Source organism: Somniosus microcephalus, unplaced genomic scaffold, assembly GCF_052327205.1.
Source record: "Somniosus microcephalus isolate GS21.2 unplaced genomic scaffold, FLI_Smic_1.0 unresolved_chr1, whole genome shotgun sequence".
Classification (NCBI taxonomy): domain Eukaryota; kingdom Metazoa; phylum Chordata; class Chondrichthyes; order Squaliformes; family Somniosidae; genus Somniosus; species Somniosus microcephalus.
This window is the reverse complement of record NW_028225179.1, coordinates 156642576-156664185: the sequence shown is the minus strand read 5'-3', so window position 1 is coordinate 156664185 and position 21610 is coordinate 156642576. Positions and strand designations below refer to the sequence as shown.

General features: G+C 45.7%; 1 pseudogene across 1 annotated transcript in view; it reads left to right on the top strand.

Annotated features, from left to right (window-relative positions):
* Positions 1 to 239: 239 nt before the first annotated feature.
* LOC147096313 (zinc-binding protein A33-like) overlaps positions 240 to 21610 on the top strand; it is a 31250-nt pseudogene continuing 9879 nt past the window's right edge. Inside the window, exons 1-5 of the transcript XR_015074884.1 lie at positions 240 to 1980; positions 2072 to 2167; positions 2260 to 2493; positions 3652 to 3674; positions 3772 to 3887. The product of XR_015074884.1 is annotated as a zinc-binding protein A33-like (transcript). The remainder of the gene's footprint in view (positions 1981 to 2071; positions 2168 to 2259; positions 2494 to 3651; positions 3675 to 3771; positions 3888 to 21610) is intronic.

Sequence of the window (21610 nt, the reverse complement as noted above, 5' to 3'; positions counted from 1 at the left end):
TTCCCAGGTAGCTCCTAGGGTCGGGGAATTGATTCGGAGGGAGAGGGCCAGTGATCAGGAGAGGGTCGCTTGGACACAGCACAGGAAGGAACATGTGGTGCAGTGGAACATACGCTGATAACAGAACCAGTCTGAGTTTCCTGACAGTGATTTCAATAGTAATATATTTTGGGTTCCGCTTCTGCCCTCCTCCTTTTTCCCTCTCCCGATTCCCAGACTCAGTTAAAATTCCCGTTAGTCTCTCAGTCTGATGATGGGTGCACCCCGAAACATCACAGACTGTCTTTTCTCTTTGTAAATGCGATTCTATTTCATTCAGATGTGAACAGCACTTGCAGGGACTCGAGTGATCTGTGACTGGGAACCGGGTCTGGATCCACCCACAGAACCATGACACCAGCAGATTGAATCAGCAAGTACTGAAACTGATCCAGACAGCTCCTTGACATTTATGGCACTTTGTGTTTCAGGGTGAGCGGCTGCAATCATTAACACAATTCAGTTTATGGATCCATATCTCACACCGTCTGTCACCAGAGTGAGTTTGGTCTGGATCAAAGTGCCCTGGAATCTCGATCCTTGTGCACCAGTCGCTGAAGGTAAGCATGCAGGTGCAGCAGGCGGTTAAGAAGGCAAATGGTATGTTGGCCTTCATAGCGAGAGGGTTTGAGTACAGGAACAAGGATGTCTTGCTACAGTTGTACAGGGCCTTGGTGAGACCACATCTTGAGTATTGTGTGCAGTTTTGGTCGCCTTATCTGAAGAAGGATGTTCTTGCCATGGAAGGAGTTCAGCGAAGATTCACCAGGCTGATACCTGGGATGGCAGGAATGACATATGAGGAGAGATTGGGTCGATTGGGCTTGTACTCGCTGGAGTTTAGAAGAATGCGGGGGGATCTCATTGAAACTTATAAAATTCTGACAGGACTGGACAGACTAGATGTAGGGAGGATGTTCCCAATGGTCGGAGAATCCAGAACCAGGGGTCACAGTCTAAGGATAAGGGGTAGGCCTTTTAGGAAAGAAATGAGGAATTTATTCACCCAGAGAGTGGTGACAGAAGGCAGTAGAGGCCAATTCATTAAATATATTCAAGAAGGAGTTGGATATATTACTTAAGGCTAAAAGGGTCAAGGGGTATGGGGAGAAAGCAGGTTCCGGGTACTGAACTTGGATGATCAGCCATGATCGCATTGAATGGCGGAGCAGGCTCGAGGGGCCGAATGGCCTACTCCTGCTCCTATCTTCTATGTATGTTTCTATCCCCGCCCATCTCCGGCTCCTCCCTCCTCGCTCCCTCCCCCCACTGCCAACGCCTCACGGACCTGCAATCTCCAGGCCAAGGTTCAATTATTCCCCTCCGCCCTCTAACACTGTTTGTCCTTTATACTGCTCTAGGTTTTATCTCCCTGAGTAAAAGTCGATTGGACAGAGACTAGTTTATATTAATAATAATTCCCTGAGTATTGCCGTGAATTTCATTGGGGAAGTCGCTGAACTGAGGCTGTTCGGCAGCGCAGTAAACACGGAGACGGAAAGCGGTTTGAATCAGGAAGTGCTGAGGGTGAACATGGCTTCCAGACAGGAGGCCGAGAGTTTGACCGAGGAGGCAATTCGTCCCATTTGTCTGGATTTCTTCACCGATCCGGTAACACTGGGGTGTGAGCACAACTTCTGCCGCTCCTGTATCACATGTTGGGAAAAGGAGGAGACAAATTCTTGCCCGGAATGTAGAGAGGAGTTTCCGGAAATAAACCTCAAGGTTATTTGGGCCTTAGCGAATCTGGCCGAGAAAGCTCGAAAATTAAAGCTGAATCCGAAAGGGAAGGAAAGTAAACTTCACTGTGAGGAACATCAGGAAGAACTGAAGCTGTTTTGTGAAACTGACCAGAAATTGATCTGTGTGATTTGTAGAGATGCGCGGGAACACAGAGAGCACCGCTTCATGCCCATTAAAGAAGCTGTTGGAATCTACAAGGTAAAAGGGAGCAGATTTGATCACCTGATTATTTTATCACATTTTCATGGTCTAACACTTTTATTCTGTGATTTTTCTCTCCCAATCCCAGGATCAGGTGAAATCTTCCTTAGATTCTCTCACAGAGAAGAAATCGGCGGTTCTAGACACGGAGCGGCGGCAGAAACAGAAGATTTCCGAAATTAGGGTAAATCGTCCTGTGCTGATTTTCGAAGTTTGATTCGTTTTTTTTTGGTTTTAATGCGGAAAACGTGTTATTTTTCCCATTTCATTTGGTAGGAACAGTCGAGCAGTCTGCAGACCCGCATCACATCCGAGTTCGCTAAAATGCACCAGATTCTCAGTGAGAAAGAGCAGCGTTTAATCAGAGATCTCAGGGAACAAGAGGGGAAGATTCTAGAAACAATGGAGAAAAACCTTCGACAGATTCAAGTGAATTTAAATTCTATTCGGGAGAAACTCTCAAAGTTGCAGAAACAGATGGAGCAAAAAGACGGGCTGACATTTCTGCAGGTGAGGATTATATTTCAGTTTAGTTCAGTGAAAGTTCACAGTCACAAGTTGACGGGTGAGAATTTTGACACAAATGCAGCATTTTCCCAATAATTCGTCACTGATTTAAACCGATCGATTGTTTTGTCTATCCGGGGCGGATCTGCTATTTTCACCGAACTAATCGACCTCCCACAAAATCTACAGGATCCCGGGAATACCTGCAACCTCCCCGGGAATGAGTTGCCGTGATCTTGATATTTAGTCTGTAATTATTTCTGTGGTGCCCAAGTTTAATAATCTCCTGAAACTCCCATTCCAATCCAGTTCCAGTCCCATGTTGTGAGTGTGTGGGTGTGTCTGGTAGGGTGGGTGTGAGAGGCACTGTGTCTGTGAGTGACACTGATGTTGATTTCTAGTATCTGATACTCTAATGAGATTTTTCAACTATATCCTGTTTCTATCAGAAGCATTTAATAATTTTTCGTGTAATTTCTGATGGCCTGTTTTCAAATATGCCGCTCATAGAATTACACAGAATTTTACAGCACAGAGACCGGCCATTCAGCCCATCAGATCAATGTCAGTGTTTATGCTCCACACGAGCCCCCTCCCACCTTACTTCATCTCACCCTATCAATATATCCTTCTGTTCCTTTCTCCCTCATGTACTGATCTCGCTCCCTTTTAAATACATCTGTGCTATTCTCCTCAACTTGTGGTAGCGAGTTCCACATTCTAAACACTCTCTGAGTAAAGAGATTTCTCCTCAATTCTCCTTTGGATTCATTACTGACTCTCTTATATTTATGACCCCTCGCTTTAGACTCCCCACAAGTGGAAACATCTTCTCTACATCTGCCCCATCGAATCCTTTCATAATGTTAAAGACCTCGCTCAGGTCTCCTCTCAGTCTTCCCTTTTCTAGAGAATAATCTTTCCTGTTCACTCTTTCCTGTTAGTTGTACCCTCGCAGTTCTGGTATCATTCTTGTAAATCTCTTTTATACGTTCTCCTGTGCTTCTGTATCCTTTTTGTAATATCCTCTTTCTACCTGTGTGTGGGCAGCAGTGAGAATTGGGAATTATCAGCAGCTTGTAACAATCTGGGTGTAATTTCTGCTGTCCGGATATAGACGCTCAGTCTCTGTCAACTCAGATTGTGTTTTATTTATTTCAGGAAGAAACTCGTCAGAAGAGGAGGTAGGCCATGCTCTTTACTGAAACTCTGCACAGTTTGGTGAAATAGCTCAGAAAAGTGTTTATGGTCAATTTATAACCAATTGTTTGATATTTGCAGGATTAGTGAGGACGAGAATAAACTGACATTAGCAGATGCCGCCCTGTCTATCGAAAAATTCAACGGCCCTTTACCGTACGCAGTGTGGAGTGAAACGCTGGATTCCATTAACACCGGTAAAGCTCATATAAGTTCCTTTGGCCTGATTTATATCTCATAATTTGATTCGTTATACATAAAAATATCATAGACAGCATCTTTTAGTACTAAGTAGTTGCAAATGAACGTGGTTAAAAGCGGGCCTGGATGGAGTTAAAGTGTTATTCATGCACCAAATCCATCTTCTAAAAAGCATCAACTGGTCAGCTGAAAATGTCAGCTCCCCGAACATGACCAACACAGGGACCCGCAGATGAACCACAGCCTCCAGAACCCATCGATACTTTGCACACTTCAGCAACAGGAAACACCGCCCTTCCCAGCTGAACCTTTCCTCCTCTACAATACTCATCTCCTGATCCATCTCCATCTTGTGTGTCAAACTCATGTCCGTGACCAAGGTCTGGACAGGAAGCCTGGGAGCGAGGCTTTCTCTGCCTGTTGAGGGAGGAGTGGTGAGGGGTTTGGAGTTAGCTGGTGCTCACTGTGGACCTGGGGAGCAAGCACTGGATTGCAATCCACTTCCTGAAAGTGTCACCAAGGCTTATTCTCTCAATTGTCTTGAGGAATCAGTCCAGTCGCCCCAGACAAATGTCTCTTACACATTCAGGGAGAGTATCAGGGTAGAGGTATGACAATGGTGCATCACATTGAATAACCGCTGGTGTTTTGCCTCCATATGCGGCCCCGTATAAAGCCTGTAGGTTCAGATGGACCAGGCCAAAGATATCTGGAGTTTATGATATTGGCCAGTATTTTCTACTCTGCATCGAGGAGAGATTTATTTTGCTATGATTAGCAATGGAGATGACCTTTCTGTCCATATGTATTAACCTGATTGTGACTAAGTTAAGTGTGTCTGTGTCCTTGTCTCCAGCACATGGTGCGGGGTTTCAGTAGGGGGAGAGTAAGCTCCGCGATTAGGGCCTTGTAAAACCCGGTAGGGTACCTATTAGTTGGTGTGGGACCAGGTCACTACTTTACCCCCAAATTGCTCCGGCTGCTTGTCCTAGTGCCCTGAGTCCACTGGAAGCTTGTCCCGTTGGGAGTGAAGAGCACAGTTTAGGTCTCCACTCATGGTTACTGTGCTATCCATACATGGGGCGAGTGTGGGGATTGCTGATGTGGGGAATGTGGGGACACCTCATTCAGAATCTCTTCTCTCTTAGGCATTCCCTCGGAACCGAGGATGACTCGCTTCCACATTAAATATTAGTTCTCAGGTGACTGATGATTCCAATGCGGGACCTACAGACTCTGTCACAGGTGGGGCAGACGGTGGTTGAAAGGGCTGGTGGGTGGGGTGCTTGGGTTGATGTGCGCTCCTTGCGCTGCCTGCGCTTGGCTTCCGCTTGCTCCTGGTGAAGAGACTCGAGGTATTCTGCACCTTCCCTGATGCTTCTCCTCCACTTTGTGCGGTCTTGGGCCAGGGATTCCCAGGTGTCGGTGGGGATGTTGCACTTTTTCAAGGAGGCTTTGAGGGTGTCCTTGGAGTGTTTCCTCTGCCCACCTGGGGCTCTCTTGCCATGTCAGAGTTCTGAGTAGAGTGCTTTTTTGGGAGTCCCGTATTGGGCATGCGAACAATGTGACCCGTCCATCAAAGCTTCGATGCTGGGGATGTTGGCCTGAGCGAGAACACTGACGTTGGTGCGCCTATCCTGCCAATGGATTTGCAGGATCTTGCGGAGGCAGCGTTGGTGGTACCTCTTCAGTGCTTTGACGTGCTTGCTGTACATGGTCCATGTCTCTGAGACATACAGGAGGGCAGGTATCACTACTGCTCTGTAGACCATGAGCTTAGTGCCGGGTTTGAGGTCCTGGTCTTCAAACACTCTCTTCCTCAGGTGACCGAAGGCTGCACTGGCACACTGAATGCGGTGTTGGACTTCGTCATCGACATCTGCCCTTGTTGACAGTAGGCTCCCGAGGTAGGGAAAGTGGCCCACGTTGTCCAAGGCCTCATCGTGGATTTTGATAATTGGGGGGCAGTATTGTGTGGCGGGGGCAGGTTGGTAGAGGACGTTTGTTTTACGGATGTTTAGTGTAAGGCCCATGCTCTCGTACGCTTCAGTGAAGGTGTTGACCTCCGAATGTGCACAGACGTAAGCGTCGTCTGCATACTGTAATTCGATGACAGAGGATGGGACGAACTTGGATCTGGACTGGAGGTGAAGGAGGTTGAACAGTTTCCCGAAAAGTTTACAGTACTGAAGCATCACTTTGTGTTCTCCTGTTATTTGAGATTCTTTAGGATGGAGCGGCCTCCTTCTCCAGGAATGCCTGTCTCAGAGTAATGGGAAGGTTCCTATTGATTAGTGTGACTATCCTCTGCACTTGGGTCAGTAGAAGGCGGCCAGCATTGGTCCCACCCACTCACTCACAAACTTGGTGTGTTCTGAGGGCGGTGAGGAGGACCTCCTGTAGAAATGGTGCTTCCACCTATTCTTTTATGTCGATCAGTTTTGTTTTGTCTGATTATGTGCTGGAGTCTGTTGAGATTCGTGGACATAATTTTGTTGATGGACTGTATTCAGGGTGATGTCGGTTTGCTGTTTCCTCTTGTGGGTGTCTCTGAATCTGGGGCCTGCCCAGTTGTACCAGTTTTGCTTCAGTTCCTCTCCAAGCTGTTCATCCTGATCGAGTTGTGGGCCGCAGCTCTACTTTTTCACTTGAATTATTTATTCACTGCCCTGACTTACCTTTTCCCCTGTGGCAGCTCTTTTCCTCCCTGCATCTGCGGGATGTGTTCCTGATCCTCTTAGGTGTTTGTCCCCAAATACGCTAAACATACATTGGCTTCTTACAGAATAATCTGTATCCAGACACCTTTAAACGAGCTTGAAAACTTGGAAATAATGAAAGGTCGGTTTAATACGTTTCAATCATATTAAACCACCCACCACATACAGTGACTAAAATTACTGGTACAGACAGATCATACAGTGACCGTGAGATTGCTGGTACAGACAGATCATACAGTGACCGTGAGATTACTGGTACAGACAGATCATACAGTGACTGTGAGATTACTGGTACAGGCAGATCATACAGTGACCATGAGATTACTGGTACAGACCGATCATACAGTGACTGTGAGATTACTGGTACAGACCGATCATACAGTGACCGTGAGATTACTGGTACAGACAGATCATACAGTGACTGTGAGATTACTGGTACAGACCGATCATACAGTGACTGTGAGATTACTGGTACAGGCAGATCATACAGTGACCATGAGATTACTGGTACAGACAGATCATACAGTGACCGTGAGATTACTGGTACAAACAGATCATACAGTGACCATGAGATTACTGGTACACACAGATCATACAGTGACTGTGAGATTACTGGTACAGACCGATCATACAGTGACCGTGAGATTACTGGTACAGACAGATCATACAGTGACTGTGAGATTACTGGTACAGGCAGATCATACAGTGACCGTGAGATTACTGGTACAGACAGATCATACAGTGACCGTGAGATTACTGGTACAGACAGATCATACAGTGACCGTGACATTACTGGTACAGACAGATCATACAGTGACCGTGAGATTACTGGTACAGACAGATCATACAGTGACCGTGAGATTACTGGTACAGACAGATCATACAGTGACCGTGAGATTACTGGTACAGACAGATCATACAGTGACCGTGAGATTACTGGTACAGACAGATCATACAGTGACCGTGAGATTACTGGTACAGACAGATCATACAGTGACCGTGAGATTACTGGTACAGACAGATCATACAGTGACCGTGACATTACTGGTACAGACAGTTCAGTTCAGCTTTCAGTTCAGTTCAGTTCAGCTTTATTTGCCATATATAACCAGTACAAGTACAAGTACAATGGAATGCTTGTTCCCCGTAGGGATGCGTCAGCTATACATACAGCGCCGCGTTCAGAGTCAATACGATGTCCCTCAGCCGCTCCGTCCTCCTCCTCACCGCGGCCTCCTCCTCACTGTTGCCGGCTCCACGTGAGACTGTGAGATTACTGGTATAGACAGATCACATTTTCTGGAATGGCTCCCACGATTGGAAAGTAGGTAATGTTTCCACACTATTTAAGAGGTGGGAGAGAGAAAACGGGGAATTACAGACCAGTTAGCCTGACGTCAGTAGTCGGAAAAATGCTGGAATCTATTACTAACGACGTGGTAACAGGGCAGTTAGAAAATAATAATAGGGTTGGTCAGACTGAATATGGATTTATTAAAGGGAAATCGTGTTTGACAAATCTGTTATAGTTTTTTAATGTTGTAACTAGCAGAATAGGAAAGGGGGAACTGGTGAATGTGTTGTATTTGGATTTTCAGAAGGCATTCGATAAGGTGCCACACAAGAGGTTATTAACCTAAATTGGGGCTTATGGGATTGGGGCTCATATACTAGCATGGATTGACAGAAAACAGTGAGTAGGAATAAACGGATCATTTTCGGGTTGGCAATCTGTAACTAGTCAGGTACCGAAAGGATCAGTGCTTGGGCCTCAGCTGTTCACAATCTACATCAATGATTTGGATGAGAGGACCAAATGCAATATATCCAGGTTTGCTGATGATACAGAGCTGGGTGAGAATGTAAGTTGTGAGGAGGATGCAAGGAGGCTTTAAGTGGATATAGACAAGCTAAGTGAGTGGGCAGCAACATGGCAAATGAAATATAATGTGGACAAATGTGAAGTTATTCACTTTGGTGGGAAAATAGCAAAGCAGAGTATTTTATAAATGGTGATTGATTGTGAAATATTGGTGTTCATTGGGACCTGGGTGTCCTTGTACACGAATCACTGAAAATTAACATGCAGGTACAGCAAGCAACTAGGAAAGCAAATGGTATGTTGGCCTTTATTACAAGAGGATCTCAGTATAAGAATAAAGATGTCTTACTGCAATTATATAGGGCCCTGGTGAGACCACACCTGGAGTATTGTGTACAGCTTAGTTCTCCTTACCTAAGGAAGGATATACTTGCCATAGAGGTAGTGTAGCGAAGGTTCACCAGTCTGGTTCCTGGGATGGGGGGATTGTCCGATGAGGAGAGATTGAGTAGACTGGGCCTATATTCTCTAGAGTTCAGAAGATTGAGAAGTGATCTCATTGAAACATACAAAATTGTTACAGGGCTTGACAGGGTAGATGCAGGGAGGAGGATTCCCCTGGATGGGAGTCTAGAACCAGGGGTCACAGTCTCAGAATAAGGGGTCGGCCATTTCAGACTGAGATGAGGAGAAATTTCCTCACTCAGAGGGTGGTGAATCTTTGGAATTCTCTACCCCAGAGAACTGTGGAGGCTCAGTCGTTGAGTATATTCAAGACAGAGATCGATAGATTTTTCAATATTAGTAGAATCAAGGGATATGGGGATAGTGCAGGAAGGTGGAGATGAGGGAGCTAATCAGCCATGATCTTATTGAATGGTGCAGCAGACTCGAAAGGCCAAATGGACTACTTCATCAGGGAGGGGGCGAGTTACCTGGACGCAGTGTTCCAGGAGGCAGTCACACCCCTTAGATTAATTCATTCAAATTTGGTCCGTGGTCAGTGACAGTTGGGTGTGACTATGAGCGAGGCAGGTATGGGGAACCAGGAGTTAGTGGTGGATGAGACTCAGCCCTTGTTCTTGTCCAATAGTTATGAGGTTTTACTCTCTGTGTGGGTGAGAGCAGGGACTGCAGTGAGGATGAGCAAACTGACCACAGCACCATGGTACAGGGAGCCATTCAAGTGGGGGGAGCAAAAAGAAATGTGGTAGTGGTAGGGGACAGTATAGTTAGGGGGATAGACACTGCTCTCTGCAGACAAGAGCGTGAGTCCCGAAGGCTTTGTTGCCTGCCCGCTGCAAGGGCCCAGGACGTCTCCTCTGGGCTAGAGAGGAACTTAGAGTGGGAGGGGACAGATCCAATTGTCGTGGCCCATGTAGGTACCAATGACATAGGTAGGACAAAGAAAGAGGTTCTGCTGAGAGAGTATGAGCAACTAGGGGCCAAATTAAAAAGCAGAAGCACAAAGGTAATAATCTCTGGATTACTACCTGAGCCACATGCAAATTGGATCAGCGAGATGAACGAGTGGCTCGAACATTGGTGTGGGAGAAATGGGTTTCTATTCTTGGGACACTGGCACCAGTACTGGGATAAGAGGGAGCTGTTCCGTCGGGACAGACTTAATTTGAACCAGGCTGGGGCCAGTGTCCTGGCGAATCAAATAACTAGGCTGTAGATATGGCTTTAAACTAAATAGTGTGTTGGGGGGGGGGGGAGGCTGGTGGGGTGCATACGCTGAGCAGAAATTTAAAAAGTCTGTAAAAAGAAAAATGAGAAGGCGAAAGTGCAGGGTAGCGATAGGGGTAATGATAACCAGAGTGTGACAGGAAGGGACAGAGCGTATACACATAAGAGTGCATCAGAAAGTGGGGTCAAAGTAGGGAAAAATGGTAAAAAGACAAAATTAAACGCTCTATATCTGAACGCACGCAGCATTCGTAACAAGATAAATGAGTTGGCAGCTCAAATAGAAATAAATGGGTATGATCTGATAGCCATTACAGAGACGTGGTTGCAAGGTGTCCAAAGCTGGGAACTGAATATTCAGGGGTATTTGCCATTTCGTAAGGATAGGCAGAAAGGAAAAGGAGGTGGTGTAGCTCTGTTAATAAGGGATAAGATCAGTGCAGTAATGAGAAATGATATTGATTAGAAGATCAAGGTGTAGAATCAGTTTGGGTGGAGATAAGAAATAATATGGGTAAGAAGTCTCTGGTGGCAGTGGTCTACAGGCCCTGAAACAGTATCCACACTGTAGGACACAGTATAAATGAAGAAATAATAGAGGCTTATAAGAAAGGTATGGCAATAATTATTGGAGATTTTAATCTTCATATTGATTGGGCAAAGCAAACTGGCAAAGGTAGACTTGAGGAAGAGTTCTTAGAGTGTATACGGGATGGTTTCTTGGAACAATACGTTGTGGAACTAACCAGGGAGAAGACTATTTTATATCTGGTAATGTGTAACGAGGCTGGATTAATTAATGATCTCGTAGTGAAGGATCCGCTTGTGAAACATAGAAGCATAGAAGATAGGAGCAGGAGTAGGCCATTCGGCCCTTCGAGCCTGCTCCGCCATTCAATGAGATCATGGCTGATCATCCAAATTCAGTACCCTGTCCCTGCCTTCTCCCCATATCATAGAAACATAGAGATAGGAACAGGAGTAGGCCATTCGGCCCTTCGAGCCTGCTCCGCCATTCAATGAGATCATGGCTGATCTTCGTCTGAGATCATAGCTGATCTTACCAGTTCAGTACCCCGTCCCCGCCTTTTCTCCGTAACCCTTAATCCCCTTAGCCTTCAGAAATATATCCAATTCTCTCTTGAAAATATTTATTGAATTAGCCTTCGCAGCCCTCTGTGGCAGGGAATTCCACAGGCTCACCACTCTTTGAGTGAAGAAATTCTTCCTCATCTCTGTTTTAAATGATTTGCCCGCTATTTTTAGACTGTGGCCCCTGGTTCTGTGCTCCCCGGCCATTGGAAACATTCTCTCTGAATTCAGCCTGTCCAGGCCTGCCATAATTTTATATGTTTCGATGAGATCCCCTCTCAATCTTCTAAACTCCAGTGAGTACAAGCCCAAACTATTTAATCTCTCTTCGTAGGTCATTCCCGCCATTCCAGGTATCAGCCTGGTGAATCGCCGTTGCACTCTTTCCATGGCAAGAACATCCTTCCGCAGATGGGGCGACCAAAACTGTACACAATACTCCAGATGCGGTCTCACCAGCACCTTGTACAGCTGTAGTAAGGTATCCCTATTCCTATACTCGAACCCCCTTGATATGAAGGCCAACATACCATTTGCCTTCTTAATCGCCTGTTGCACCTGCATGCTCTCCTTCAGTGACTGGTGCACAAGAACACCCAGGTCCCTCTGCACTTCCCCATCTCCCAATCTATTGCCATTTAGATAATAATCTACCCTCCTGTTTTTACCCCCAAAGTGGATAACCTCGCATTTATCCACATTATAGTGCATCTGCCACGTATCCGCCCATTCCCCCAACCTGTCCAAATCGCACTGTAGCCTCCTGACATCCTCATCAGAGCCCACCCCTCCTCCTAGTTTAGTGTCGTCAGCGAATTTGGAAATATTGCATCCAATTCCCTGATCCAGATCATTTATATATATTGTGAACAGCTGGGGTCCCAGGACAGATCCTTGCGGCACCCCACTGGTCACTGCCTGCCACTCCGAAAACGAGCCGTTTATTCCAACTCTCTGTTTTCTATCCGCCAGCCAGTTCTCTATCCACGTTAATACTTTGCCCCCAATCCCATGAGCCTTAATTTTGCATGATAATCTTTTGTGTGGAACTTTATCGAAGGCTTTCTGGAAGTCAAGGTACACCACATCCACTGGCTCTCCCCCATCTATTTTACCAGTTACTTCCTCAAAAAATTCCAGCAGATTAGTCAAACACGATTTACCCTTTGTAAATCCATGTTGACTCTGTCCGATCCTTTCCCCATTTGTCAAGTGCTCCGCTATTTTATCCTTAATAATGGACTCTAGCATTCTGCCCACAACCGATGTAAGGCTTACTGGTCTATAATTCCCTGCTTTCTCTCTACCCCCCTTTTTAAATATTGGGGTAACATTAGCTACCCTCCAATCCACGGGTACTGTTCCCGAGTCAATGGAGTTCCGGAAGATGATCCTTAGAGCATCTGCTATCTCCAGGGCCACCTCCTTAAGTACCCTAGGATGTAGTTTATCAGGCCCCGGGGATTTGTCGGCCTTCAGTCCCCTCAACTTACCCAGCACCATATCCCTAGAGATACTAATTTCTGTCAGCTCCTCCCTCTCATTAGTCCCTATGTTTGCCGATATTCCTGGGAGGTTATTTGTGTCCTCCTTTGTGAATACAGAACCAAAGTATGAGTTTAATTGGTCTGCCATTTCCTTATTCTCCATTATATATTCTCCCGAATCGGACTGCAAGGGACCGACTTGGGATTTTACCAGTCTTTTCCTCCTGATATACCGATAAAAGCTTTTGCAGTCTGTCTTTATGTTTGCTGCAAGTTTACTTTCGTATTCTATTTTCCCCTTCCTGATTAATCCCTTTGTCCTCTTTTGCTGTATCTTGTACTGCCCCCAATCTTCCGGTCTGGTGCTTTTTTTTGCCAGTTGATATGCCCTTTTTTTTGATTTTATGCTGTCCCTAATTTCCCTCGTTATCCACGGTTGAGTCACCTTTTTAGGTTTATTTTTGTGCCAAACCGGTATATCCCTTGATCCATTTAGCCTTAAGAAATATATCCAACTCTTTCTTGAATATATTTAATGAACTGGCCTCCACCGACCTCTGTGGCAGAGAATTCCACAGGTTCACCACTCTGGGTGAAGAAATTCCTCCTCATTTCAGTCCTAAATGGCTTACCCCTTATCCTTAGACTATGACCCCTGGTTCTGGACTCCCCGGCCATCAGAAACATCCTTTCTGCATCTAGTCTGTCCAGGCCTGACAGAATTTTATAGGTTTCGATGAGATCCCCTCTCAATCTTCTAAACTCCAGTGAGTATAAGCCCAATCGACACAATCTCTCCTCATACTTCATTCCTGCCATCCCAGGTATCAGCCTGGTGAATCTTCGCTGCACTCCTTCCATGGCAAGAAAGTCCTTCCTCAGGTAAGGCGACCAAAACTGCACACAATACTCCAGGTGCGGTCTCACCAAGGCCCTGTACAACTGTAGCAAGACATCCTTGTTCCTGTACTCGAACCCTCTTGCTACGAAGGCCAACATACCATTTGCCTTCTTAACCGCCTGCTGCACCTGCATGCTTACCTTCAGCGACTGGTGCACAAGAACACCCAGGTCTCTGCACTTTCCCTTCTCACAATCTATTGCCATTCAAATAATAATCTGCCTTCCTGTTTTTGCCACCAAAGTGGATAACCTCACATTTATCCACATTATAGTGCATTTGCCATGTTTCTGCCCAATCACCCAACCTGTCCAAATCGTACTGGAGTTTCACTACATCCTCCTCACAGCATACCCTCCCACCCAGCTTTGTGTCGTCTGCAAATTTGGAGATATTACATCCAATTCCCTCGTCCAGATCATTAATATATATTGTGAACAGCTGGGGTCCTAGGACCGATCCTTGCTGTACCCCACTAGTCACTTCCTGCCACTCGGAAAACGACCAGTTTATTCCAACCCTTTGCTTTCTGTCCGCCAACCAGTTCTCTATCCAAGTCAATACCTTGCCCCCAATCCCATGTGCCTTAATTTTGCACGCTAATCTCTTTTGCGGGACCTTATCGAAAGCCTTCTGAAAGTCCAAATACACCACATCCACTGGTTCTCCCTTATCTATTTTACCAGTTACGTCCTCAAAAAATTCCAGTAGATTAGTCAAGCATTATTTACCTTTTGTAAACCCATGTTGACTTTGTCCGATCCTGTCACTGCTTTCCAAGAGTGATCATAGCATGGTAGAATTTCAAATTCAGTTTGAGGGTGAGAAAGCTAGGTTCAGACTAGTGTCCTGAACTTAAATAAAGGTAATTACAAAGGTATGAAGGCAGACTTGGTTAAAGTGGACTGGGAAAATATATTACAGGGTAAGACTGTAGAAAAGCAGTGGCAAACATTTAAGGAGATATTTCATAACTCTCAGCAAAGATATATTCCAGTGAGAAAGAAAGACTCTAAGAGCAGGATGAACCATCCATGGCGAACTAAGGAAGTAAAGGATGGTATCAAATTGAAAAAAAAGCATGCAATGTTGCAAAGAATAGTGGAAGGCCAGAGGTTAGGGAAATTTAAAAAAATGAGCAAAGGACGACTAAAAAGCTGATAAAGAGAGACAAGATAGCTTATGAGAGTAAGCTAGCAAGAAATATAAAAACAGACAGTAAGAGCTTCTACAGGTATATAAAAAGGAAGAGAGTAGCTAAAGTAAATGTTGGTCCCCTAGAGGATGAGTCTGGGGAATTAATAATGGGAAACAGGGAAATGGCAGAGACTTTGAACAAATATTTTGTATCGGTCTTCATGGTAGAAGACACTACAAGCATCCCAATAATGGATAATCAAGGAGCTATTTGGGTGGGCGGGGGACTTAAAACAATCACTATCTCTATAGAGAAAGTACTAGGCACACTAATGGGACTAAAGGTGGACAAGTCCCCTGGACCCAATAGCCTGCATCCTAGAGTCTTAAAAGAGGTGGCTGCAGAGATAGTGGATGCATTTTTTGTAATCTACCAAAATTCCCTGGATTCTGGAGAGGTCCCAGCGGACTGAAAAATCGCAAATGTAACGCCCCTATTTAAGAAAAGAGGGAGACAGAAAGCAGGCAACTATCGACCAGTTAGCCTAACATCTGTCATTGGGAATATGCTGGAGTCCATCATTAAGGAAATGGTAACAGGAAAATTAAAAAATCATAATATTGTCAAGCAGAGTCAGCATAGTTTTATGAAAGGGAAACCACGTTTGACAAATTTTTTGGAGTTCTTTGAGGATGTAACGAGCAGGGCTGATAAAGGGGATGTCGTGTATTTGGATTTCCAGAAGGCATTCTATAAGGTGCCATACAAAAGGTTACTACATAAGATACGAGCTCACAGGGTTGGGATTATATATTAACATGGATAGAGGATTGGCTAACTAACAGAAAACAGACAGTCGGGATAAATGTGTCATTTTAAGGTTGGTAAACTGTAACTAGTGGGGTGCCGCAGGGATCAGTGCTGGGGCCTCAACTATTTACAATCTATATTAATGACTTGGATGACGGGACCGAGTGTAATGTAGCCAAATTTGCTGATGATACAAAGATAGGTGGGAAAGCAAATTGTGTGGAGGACGCAAAGAATCTCCAAAGGAATATAGATAGGCTAAGTGAGTGGGTAAAAATCTGGCAGATGGAGTATAATGTGGGAAAATGCGAGGTTATCCACTTTGGTAGGAAAACTAAAAAAGCACATTATTATTTAAATGGGGAGAGATTACAAAATGCTGAGGTACAGAGGGATCTGGGGTCCTTGTACATGAATCACAAAAAGTTAACATGCAGATACAGCAAGTAATTAGAAAGGCAAATGGAGTGTTGGCCTTTATTGCAAAGGGAATGGTGTATAAAAGTAGGGAAGTCCTGTTACAACTGTACAGGGCATTGGTGAGACCACACCTGGAGTACTGCGTACAGTTTTGGTCTCCTTATTTAAGGAGGGATATACTTGCATTAGAGGCAGTTCAGAGAAAGTTCACGAGGTTGATTCCTGAGTTGAAGGGGTTGTCTTATGAGGAAAGGTTGAGCAGGTTGGGCCGATACTCATTGGGGTTTAGAAGAATGGGAGGGGATCTTATAGAAACATATAAGACGCTGAAGGGGCTTGACAGGGTAGATGCAGAAAGGATGTTTCCCCTCGTGGGGGAATCAAGAACTAGGGGGCATAATTTCAGAATAAGGAGTCCCCGATTTAATACTGAGATGAGAAGGAATTTCTTCTCTCAGAGGGTCGTAAATCTTTGGAATTCTCTTCCCCAGTGAGCTGTGGAGGCTGGGTCATTGAATATATTTAAGGTGGAGATAGACAGATTGTTGAACGAGAAGGGAGTCAAGGGTTACGGGGAGTGAGCAGGGAAGTGGAGTTGAGGCCAAGATCAAATCAGCCACGATCTTATTGAATGGTGGAGCAGGCTCGAGGGGCCAAATGACCTCCTCCTGCTCCTATATCGTATGTTCTTATGTTATGTTCAGAGGGACCCTGGTTCCAAATGATTCGAGGTTGACCCGTATTGGGGACAGTGATTTAACTTTATTCAGCACAAGCAAGACTTCATTCACTACAGTATTCAAGCAGCAGTTACAGTGTATAATTGAGACTTATATTACCACTCATACTCTGGGTACAAGCCGCAACTGTGAGTAAGCTGCACCCTGTGTCTCTTGTCTCTCATCTCTTCTCGTCTCCCGGGTGTCTCCTTGTTTCTTCCTGAAATCTTCTACTGTGTCTCTGAAACGTCCTACTCCTGGAATCTCCTACTCCTGGAATCTCCTACTCCTGGAATCTCCTACTCCTGGAATCTCCCACTCCTGGAATCTCCTACTCCTGGAATCTCCTACTCCTGGAATCTCCTACTCCTGGAATCTCCTACTCCTGGAATCTCCTACTCCAGAAATCTCCTACTCCAGAAATCTCCTACTCCAGAAATCTCCTACTCCTGGAATCTCCTACTCCAGAAATCTCCTACTCCTGGAATCTCCTACTCCTGGAATCTCCTACTCCAGAAATCTCCTACTCCAGGAATCTTCTACTCCTGGAATCTTCTACTCCTGGAATCTTCTACTCCTGGAATCTTCTACTCCTGGAACCTTCTACAATTTGAGGCTGTTAAGAACTCCTTCTTATACCCATACTCTCATTCAAAACCCATGGCGCCCTCCTGAACCAATGATTGACTGACACCCAAGCCCAAAATCCAATCATGAAGATGCAACGTTGGTAGCACCCTGGCTTACTCAGGCTTTTGGTCTGATGACACTCTTACATCATCTGTTTCTGACCATCAAGACTCTTTTTAAATTTCTCTTATGCAATGTGGGCATCGCTGGCAAGGCCAGCATTTATTGCCCATCCCTAATTGCCCTTGAGTAGGTGGTGGTGAGCCGCCTTTTGAACTGCTGCAGTCCGTGAGGTGAAGGTACTCCCACAGTGCTGTTCGGTCAGGAGTTCCAGGATTTTGACACAGTGCCGATGAAGAAACGGCAATATACTTCCAAGTCAGGATGGTGTGTGACATGGGTGGTAACTTGGAGGTAGTGGTGTTCGCATGCGCCTGCTGCCCTTATCCTTCTAGGTGGTAGAGATCGCGGGTTTGCGAGGTGCTGCCGAATAAGCCTTGGTGAATTGCTCCAGTGCATCTTTCATATGGCACACACTGCAGCCACGGTACGCCGATGGTTGAGGGAGTGAATGTTTAAGGTGGTGGATGGGGTTCCAATCAAGCAGGCTGCTTTGTCCTGGATGGTGTCGAGCTACTTGAGTGTTGTTGGAGTTGCACTCATCCAGGCAAGTGGAGAGTATTCCATCACACACCTGATAGATGCTGGAAAGGCTTTGGGGAGTCAGGAGGTGAGACACTTGCCGCAGAATACCCAGCCTCTAACTTGTTGCCACAGTATTTATGTGGCTGGTCCAGTTAAGTTTCTGGTCAAGGGTGGCACTCAGGTTTTGATGCAGGGGGGATTCGGCGATGGTAATGACATTGAATGTCAAGGGGCGGTGGTTAGACTCTCACTTGTTGGAGATAGTCATTGTCTGGCACTTGTGTGGCGCGAATGTTACCTGCCACTTATCAGCCCAAGCCTAAATGTCGTCCAGGTCTTGCTGCATGCAGGCATGGACTGCTTCATTATCTGAGGAGTTGCGATTGGCACTGAATACTGTGCATCATCGCTGTGAATATCAGCGAACATCCACATTTCTGACCTTATGATGGAGGGAAGGTCATTGATGAAGGAGCTGCAGATGCCCTGATGATCTCCTGCAGCGACATCCTGGGGCTGTGATGATTGACTTCCAACAACCACAACCATCTTCCTTTGTGCTAGTTATGACTCCAGCCAGTTGAGAGTTTTCCCCCCGATTCTCATTGACTTCAGTTATACTAGCCCTCCTTGATGCCACACTCGGCCAAATGCTGCTTTGATGTCAAGGGCAGTCACTCTCACCTCACCTCAGGAATTCAGCTCCCTTGTCCATGTGTGGACCAAGGGTGTAATGAGGTCTGGAGCCGAGTGGTCCTGGCGGAACTCAAACTGGGCATCAGTGAGCAGGTTATTGGTAAGTAAGTGCTGCTTGATCGCACTGTCGATGACACCTTTCATCACTTTGCTGATAATTGAGAGTAGACTAATAGGGCGGTAATTGGCCGGGTTGGAGTTGTCCTGCTTTTTGTGAACAAGAATTACCGGGGCAGTTTTTGACATTGTCGGATAGATGCCAGTGTTGTAGCTGTAATGGAACAGTTTGGCTAAAGGCACGGCTAGTTCTGGAGCACAAGTCTTTAGCACGACAGCCGGGATGTTGACAGGGCCAATAGCCTTCGCTGAATTTAAAAAAAATCATTTTTATGGGATGTGTGCGTTGCTGGCAAGGGCGGCATTTATTGCCCATCCCTAATTGCCGTTGAGAAGCTGGTGGTGAGCCGCCTTCTTTAACCGATTCAGTCCTTGGTTGGGGGAGTGAATGTTTAAAGTGTTAGAGGGGGTGCCAATCAAATGGGCTGCTTTGTCCTGTATGGTGTCGAGCTTCTAGAGTGTTATTGAGCTGCAGTCCTCCAGGCAAGTGGAGAGTATTCCATCACACTCCTTACTTGTGCCTTGTAGATGGTAGAAAGGCTTTGGGGAGTCAGGAGGTGAGACACTTGCTGCAGAATACCCAGCCTCTGACCTGCTCTTGTTGCCACAGTATTTATGTGGCTGGTCCAGTTAAGTTTCTGGTGAATGGTGACCCCCCCAGGATGTTGATGGTGGGGGATTCGGTGATGGTAATGCCATTGAATGTCAAGGGGCGGTGTTTAGAATCTCGCTTGCTGGAGATAGTCATTGTCTGGCACTTCCATGGCACGAAAGTTACCTGCCACTTATCAGCCCAAGCCTGAACGTCGTCCAGGTCTTGTTGCATGCGGGCATGGACTGCATCTGCGACAGGTAGTTCGGTGAGGACGAGGTCAAGTAGGTTTTTCCCTCATGTTGGTTCTCTCACCACCTGTCACAGGCCCAGACTGGCAGCTATGTCCTTCAGGACTTGGCCAGCTCGGTCAGTAAAGGAGCTACCGAGGCACTCTTGGTGATGGACATTGAAGTCCTCCACCCAGAGTACATTCTGTGCCCTTGCTACTCTCAGTGCTTCTTCCAAGTGGTGTTCAACATGGAGGAGAACTGATTCATCAGCTGAGGGAGGGCGGTAGGTGTTAATCAGCAGGAGGTTTCCTTCACCTTGCTTTACCTAAAGCCATGAGACTTCAGGAGATCCGGAGTCAATATTGAGGACTCCCAGGACCGCTCCTTCCTGACTGTATACCACTGTGCCGCCACTCCTGGTGGGTCTGTCCTGCCGGTGGGACAGGATCTACCCAGGGATGGTGATGGAGGAGTTTGGGACAGTGACTGAAAGGTATGATTCTGTGAGTATGAGTATGTCAGGCTGTTGCTTGACTTGTCTGTGGAACAGCTCTCCCAATATTGGCACAAGTCCCCAACTGTTCGTGAGGAGGACTTTGCAGGGGCGACTGGGCTGGGTGTGCCATTGTCATGTCTGTAGCTGGTACCGATGTCAATGCTGGGTGGTCCAAGCGGTTTTATCTGGGGTATTTATGGCAATACTAAAGGAATATGTCTCCACAGGTTGAGATACGGCCCTTTGCTGTTGGCCTTTGTTTTTATAATTCACTGTGGATGTTCTAACATTTCAGCACAATGGTAACTGCACCTGACCTTGGTTCCCAGGGTAACTGCAGTCTATTCGACCGTGGAAATCTCTATCTCACCCCAGGCTGTCTGGTTACAGCTTCCTCACAGACTTTTAAGCATAAGAAAAAGGGTTACATGTTACACATCATTCAGGTTATCATTGCATACAGTTGATGATTACAAACTTCTACATTTAATCCTTACACACGATTATGGATCTCTTACTGACGATTATAAGATATTATTGGTTATAAGATATTAAAACAAGAATTCAAACAAAACAGCTAACATGTAATTCATAACAATCTTACAGTCCCTGCCTCGTATCTCAGTCTCTGGAATTCCATTAATTCTCTCAGCTTTTCTCACAGACTGACTGTCGCTTTGCTAACAAGGCTTGTTAAAGTCTGCACCTTTAATATTTGGTCAAGCAGGCCCAAGGCCTCTTTCTTCCATTTTAAAATCTAACCAGGTCTATCCAAGGCGTATTACACTGGTTTATAAACATGATTATTCAAGAATTGGCGAGCATTGACTAACAGTTACCTAATACCAACCTAAACCTACAACTAATAATGTTTATTTCATGCCGTCCATGTTAGCTGGTGGGAATCTGAAATGGGGATTTCTCAGGATTCTTACACTGGGACAGACAGATACTCACTGGAGGACTTATCAGGAACAGTTGTAAGCATGTAGCTCTCATCTCCTTACACTGCTCGAAGTCCAAGTCCCTCTGAGCTTTTGGGTGTTGTTCCATTTATCGACCCCGCCCATAAAACTGGCCCCGCCGCCAGATCGGGATAATGAGCCTGGCGAGTTTCCGCTGATTGTGCCCGTTTGAGGAAGCTCTTCAAATTGAACCCATTTTTAGGGGCACAGGCACTAGTAGGCACGTTTTAACAGTTTTATTAAAAATATTTAATTTATACAGAAATTCACGAGTGCACACCAGTGAAACTAGTAAATGGTTCAATACAGTTTTAAAGTCATTTTCAGTGAATTTAATTCAGATTAAGCGCGGTGGAGGTCTGGACACTCTTAATAAAATGCTTATTTTTTGTGACCATAGAATGATACAGAACAAAAGGAGGCCATTCGGCCCATCTTTGGTAGAGCTATCCTATTAATCCCAGTCCCCTGCTCATTCCCCACAGCCTTGTCAATTTTTCCCTTGGAATTATTTATCCAATACTCTTTGGAAGGTTACTATTGA